Genomic DNA, 6,999 nt, shown 5'->3' on the forward strand with positions numbered 1-6,999 from the left:
CATCGGTTATGACCAACCGTGTGTACGCGGCCTAAGTGTTGTTTCTCTCTGGTGCTGTGTTCCTCTGTTATCACTATGAGTCACTTCTGACAAGTTCTTCAATACATGAGATAACAGCAGCTGAAAATTTGTGTCTGTCGGGGAGGGAGCCTAGAGGGAGATAAGCAGAGAGCTTGTCTATTCACAATACAGCTCTGCATGTTCCTTCGTTCCTCTGCCTATGTGGGGGGGGGTGTCTCTTTCCTCCAATCAGCTCTCAAACTGTGTAAGTACAGTGTCTCCACCCACCCCTATTTGCTGCTAAAGGAAGAAAGATTTCTAACATGATCTGCACATTTTAAAGAGTGTAGAAAAGGGAAGACAGCAGATATACATGTAAAACTTATGTAGGGAGATTTGTTTCATCCCTGTGTATCATCTGAGACTGTTCACTTTACTGGGTATATGTGAGGGTTTACATCCACTTTAACCACTTAAGGACCGCCTCCTGCACATATACGTCGGCAGAATGACACGGCTGGGCACAGCACGTACAGGTACGTTGCCTTTAAGAGCCCAGCCGTGGGTCGCGCGAACCGGTCCAAAGTTCCGCGGCCGCGGGACCCGCGGACCCGATCACCGCCGGTGTCCCGCGATCGGTCACAGTAGCTGAAGAACGGGGAGAGGTGTGTGTAAAAAGACCTTCCCCGTTCTTCACAGTGGCAGTGTCATTGATCGTCTGTTCCCTGATATAGGGAAAGACGAACAATGACGTCAAACGTCCAGCCCCGCCTCCATACAGTTAGAAACACATATGAGGTCACACTTAACCCCTACAGCGCCCCCTAGTGGTTAACTCCTAAACTGCTGTGAAAATGACAATGGTACCAAAAATGTGTCAAAATTGTCCGATGTGTCCGCCATAATGTCGCAATCATGAAAAAAATCGCTGATCGCCGCTATTAGTAGTAAATTAGTAAACGCTTATTGCGATTTTTTTTTACCAAAAATAGGTAGAAGAATACGTATCAGCCTAAACTGAGGAAAAAAAAAGTTTTTTTTATATCTTTTTGGGGGATATTTATTATAGCAAAAAGTAAAAAATATTGCATTTTTTTTTCAAAATTGTCGCTCTATTTTTGTTTATAAATGGAAAAAGAAAACATGGACAGCCGCACACCAAAAAACCTTGATGGTTGTCTTTATTTAAAAAAGGAAAAATGCACTACAAGTCACAGCACACAACACGGGAGTAAAACAGCTGATGCGTTTCGCACTATAAATTCGTGGTTAACCACTTAACCCCCGGACCATATTGCTGGTCAAAGACCAGAGCACTTTTTGCGATTCGCGCTGCGTCGCTTTAACTGACAATTGTGTGGTCGTGCAAAGTGGCTCCCAAACAAAATTGGCGTCCTTTTTTTCCCACAAATAGAGCTTTCTTTTAGTGGTATTTGATCACCTCTGCGGTTTTTAGTTTTTGCGCTATAAACAAAAATAGAGCGACAATTTTGAAAAAAATTAATATTTTTTACTTTTTGTTATAATAAATATCCCCCAAAAATATATAAAAAAAAATGTTTTCCTCACTTTAGGCCGATACGTATTCTTCTACATATTTTTCTTAAAAAAAACGCAATAAACATTTATTGATTGGTTTGCGCAAAAGTTATAGCGTTTACAAAATAGGGGGTATTTTTATGGCATTTTTATTAATATTTTTTTTACTGGTAATGGCGGCGATCAGCGATTTTTTTCGGTACTGCGACATTATGGCAGACACTTCGGACACTTTTGACACATTTTTGGGACCATTGGCATTTTTATAGCGATCGGTGCTATAAAAATGCATTGATTACTATAAAAATGTCACTAGCAGTGAAGGGGTTAACCACTAGGGGGCGGGGAAGGGGTTAAGTATGTTCCCTGGGTGTGTTCTAACTGTAGGGGGGGTGGCCTCACTAGGGGAAATGACTGATTGCTGTTCATACATTGTATGAACAGACGGTCAGGCATTTCTCCCCTGACAGGAGCGGGAGCTGTGTGTCTACACACACAGCTCCCGGTCCCCGCTCTGTAACGATCAATCGCGGGTGGCCGCTGCAGGAGCCGACGTATAGCTACGGGCTCTCGCGCAGGGGAGCCGACCTGCCGCCGTATAACTGCGGCGGCTGGTCGGCAAGTAGTTAATCATAAGCTATGATTAAGCACTAATTTATAGTGCGAAACGCGTCAGCTGTTTTACTCCAGTGTTGTGTGCTGTGACTTGTAGTGCATTTTTCCTTTTTTAAATAAAGACAACCATCAAGTTTTTTTTTGAGTGCGGCTGTCCATATTTTCTTTTTCCATTTGTTGCCTTGTGCATTGCCAGCACCCTTGATCTTCTGAGACCATACTGATCATCCTAACACAATCCACCTGGAGCGGTAACTTTCTTTCTTCTATTTTTGTTTATAGCGCAAAAAATAAAAAATCGCAGAGGTGATCAAATGCCACCAAAATACAGCTCTATTTCTGGGAAAAAAAGGACGCCAATTTTGTTTGGGAGCCACGTCGCACGACCGCACAATTGTCAGTTAAAGCGACGCAGTGCCGATTCGCAAAAAGGGGCCAGGTCTTTAACCTACATATTGGTCCAGGTCTTAAGTGGTTAAGTACAACACTAAAACATGTGCATGGAACACTTTAGTCAAAATACCGTGAAGTTATTTTTGTAAGTAGAACATCCCAGGCCGGCAAACTCGCTGTAGATGGCCTTGAGAAGATATTTTTGTATTGGGCTTATAAAAAAAAATAGCGATTCACAGATCTCTTATTTCTATCATAGTACAGATTTCTAAAGGGGTTTTGTAAAAGAACAACTTATAATGTATCTATATTCAGTTCAGGATTTTTAATGAAAACATTCACACTGGCAATGTATTTCAGAAACATAACCAAGGTTTTTCCTTTGCGGCTGTTATAAGCCTGATACAACACAAGCTGGTCTAGTTAAGTGTATCTAACTTAGATGCTCCTCTGAAAAACAATCCAACGCATTTGACAAGATGTGAGGTGGTGATGTGTCCCCTCCTCACTGCCTATTTAACTAAAAAAATGGCAGCAACAGTGTGGTTGACATGAGGATGCAGAGCAGACCCATGCATTTATAAGGCTCATGTTCACTGGTGGTACCACTGGCTGAATGTGACATTACATAGTTTGACACAGCTGCAGCATGTGTACAGCCCTGAGTGACTGCAAGTCCTTGTTCAGACAGGTGGTTGAGTAGCCATAAAACCTTGGCTCAGCCACCTAATTTTACCTTCCCCGGCACCACGCGTGAATAAGCCCTATAAGAACTTTCAATAACATTTAAAAATATACTGAATATGTAAAGCCTCGTACACACGACCGAGGAACTCAACGGGTGAAACACATCGTTTTCCTCGTCGAGTTCCTTGTCAGGCTGTCGAGAAACTCGACAAGCCAATTTTCTCCATTCCCGTCAAGGAAATAGAGAACATGCTCTCTTTTTGGCTTGTCGAGTTTCTCGACAGTTTCCTCGACGAAAATGTACACACGACCTGTTTCCTCGGCAAAAAAATATCTCCCAGCAAGTTTCTTGCTGGTTTTTGCCGAGAAACTCGGTCGTGTGTAGAAGGCCTAAGGGTTTCAGGCACATATAAAAGTTGGAGATAAATAGGATATACAACCTGCTGTAAATGATAGATATGAGGCTTCATTGAGAAACAATTGGCCATATGAAAGTCAAGCACATTTATAGAAGTCAAAGGGCTCCAAGGTAAATTTTTCCCACAACTGGCCCAGATTCACAAAGAGTTACGCCGGCGTATCAGTAGATACGCCGACGTAACTCAGAATCTAAGCCCGAACTGAGATACACTTAAACATGGCTAAGATACGACGGCCTGCGCCGTCGTATCTTAGGGTGCAATATTTACGCTGGCCGCTAGGTGGCGCTTCCATTGAGGTCGGCATAGAATATGCAAATGAGTCGTTACGCCGATTCACGAACGTACGCTTGCCCATCGCAGTAAAGATACGCCGTTTCCGTAAGAGATACGCGGCGTAAAGATAAACATGCCCCCTAGGTGGCGTATCCAATGTTAAGTATGGCCGTCGTTCCTGCGTCGCAATTTGAAAATTTTACATCGTTTGCGTAAGTCATCCGTGAATGGGGCTGCACGCCATTTACGTTCACGTCGAAACCAATGACGTCCTTGCGACGTCATTTAGCGCAATGCACGTCGGGAAATTTTAGGGACGGCGCATGCGCACTACGTTCGGCACGGGAACACGCCTAATTTAAATGCTCCACGCCCCCTACCCTGCTCATTTGAATTAGGCGGGCTTGCGACGGGGGATTTACGCTACGCCACCACAACTTTACAGGCAAGTTCTTTGTGAATAAAGCACTTGCCTGTAAAACTTGCGGCGGCATAACGTAAATGACATACGTTACAGCGCCGCAGTATTACGCCCATCTACGAGAATCTGGGCCTCTATTTATAACTTAGACAGAGTAAGCATTTGGAGGTAAGTATTTGGAGGCTACAGCATCTCAAGTTTGTATTACTGTCCCACTGAGGAGATTTCTGCTTTCATACTGTACAAGTGATGTGTATTAAACTGAACAAAAAGTGAAGGGAAATCTCAAACCTGGATGCAGACATCATTAAAAACTTAACTCAAAAAGTTAGAACTTCCCCACTCAATCAATACCATTGATTGAAAGTTGGTTGGAGTTTGCCCTATAAAAACTATTGAACTACTAAAACTTTTGACTGGGAACTGCAGTGTGGGAAAGGGACACTGTAGAGCTGGCCATCGATGGATAGAATCTAAAAGAAAAGTCTCAAGAAAAGTCTTATGCCGCGTACACACAACCGATCGTTTGTAGGTTCCAGAGCATTTTTCTCGACGTGAAAAATGGCTATTAAAAATTTTGAACATGTTCTAATTTTTCGCGTCGCTTTTCACGTTGTGGTTTTTCACGTCATGAAAAACGGTCGTGTGTAGGCTTTAACGACGGGAAAAAAACATGCTTGCTCAGAAGCCAGTCATGAGACGGGAGCACTCGTTCTGGTAAAACTAGCATTTGTAATGGAGATAGCACATTCGTCACCCTGTAACTGAAAAGCGTAAATCGTCTCTTACCAAACTTTTACTAACACGAAATCAGCAAAAGCAGCCCAAAGGGTGGCGCCATCCGAATGTAACTTCCCCTTTATAGTGCCGTCGTACGTGTTGTACGTCACCGCGCTTTGCTCGAGCATTTTTTTTCACGATCGTGTGTATGCAAGGCAGGCTTGACAAGAATCACGTAGAGAAAAACGTCGTTTTTTTCATCACATTAAAAATGGTCGTGTGTACGTGGAAATCAGGAACAAAAAATTCTGTGTATTATAGATGGCTATTCTGATAAATATAGTATATATCTTTTAAATATAATACCGTAATAGAAGAACGGTTCTCAAAATCAGGAAAATGTGTACAAAAATTCTCAAAACATTAATTTAGCGTTCAAAAGATTTTGTTTGCTTTTAACACTTGATTTTGGAATGATTGAACTTTATCAAGTAAAAACCACCTACACTGTTAGAAACTTGTTTGCGAAAAAGCTTCCATCCCGCTCCTTCAAGTTTTCTCATCACTGTGTTAAAAAATTATCATTGATTTGACCTACTAATGATTAGACTAATGATTAGAAAGAGGAGCAAACTTTCTGTTTCAATGTTTTTAATAAAGTTTTCACAGAGTAAAAAAATAACATCATAGATATGTGCATGGGCGTCCGCAGGTAGGGGCAAGGGGGGGGGGGGCGATTGCCCCCCCCTGGAATCGGCGAGAAGGTGTTGTAGTTTCCAGCTGTAGTGTTCGCCGTGGCCGCCACTGACTTTTTTCTCAGTCTGCCGGCTGCTCTCTGTCCTGACACATCTAATGTGCCTCCCTCACCCCCCCCCCCAGCCAGATCATCGGATGAGATGGCTCGGCAGCTCGGCCATTCCGCCATTCCTCTTCGGTGATTGGCTGCCTGCCTGTGTACATGTTGTGTAGATCCGGCCTATAGCCTAGAGAATGTACATCATTTTATATTGCATGGGTGATCTTAAAATGCCCTCCATAGAAATAGATTCTGCAGACGCCCATGGATATGTGGGTAATATACCTGTATAAAGTACACAATCATCAAAAAGTGATCATATACCGACAAAGAAAAAGATTTAAAATATTATTCCAAGGAAGGGAGACAGAAGGCATATAATCTCAAGGCCCACTTTAATTGAAGAGGTTTCCCTTAATATTGTCACTCCCAGGCATCTCAAAGGCACTTAATTGCGAGCATATGAGGCTGTGCACAAACTTTATAGATACAATGATGATATCTAACAAATAGACTACAAGTGTACTTCCAACTCATTTGCATAGTAGTCACATAATAGCCATGTGGATGTGGAAGGAGCAAACTTTCATAGAACTTTCTTTTCCCAAGAATTTTTGTTTTAAAAATCTATCCATCTATGGCCAGCTTTAGACACAAAGAAGGAGTATTTGGCTCAGTCAGGGAAGGTAAATAAAGCCTTGTTGTTTACATTATGAGGCTTGTCCACCACAAAGTCATTGGATTGAATACTGTATAGATTGTAATACAGAAGACTTTAGTTGTACTTTAAATCAAGGTAGATTTCATGTGTCAATCAGGGGGGCATAAAGGGTACGTGTAAAGAGATTTCAAAGCATAATTCCGTTTATTGGTAGGCCCCTCAATGTCTGAAAACCGCTTCTTGTCCCCTGTATAGTACCCTGTACAACCCAGGGTGCAAGTACCAAACAGCGTTCATGTCACTGGCTCAGATTCTGCTTACTTACTTTACCATGTGCCTTATATTGGCCCATCAATGTAAAGGTCCGCCCTGCTAGCCAACAGAACAGCACATGAGATGAAACTGAATAGGGTCAGAGCCTTCAGCCAGAAAACAGATCAGTCCCAGGTTTCAGGGGTGCATAGATAGAAGA

This window comes from Rana temporaria, chromosome 1 (assembly GCF_905171775.1).
Source record: "Rana temporaria chromosome 1, aRanTem1.1, whole genome shotgun sequence".
NCBI lineage: Eukaryota > Metazoa > Chordata > Amphibia > Anura > Ranidae > Rana > Rana temporaria.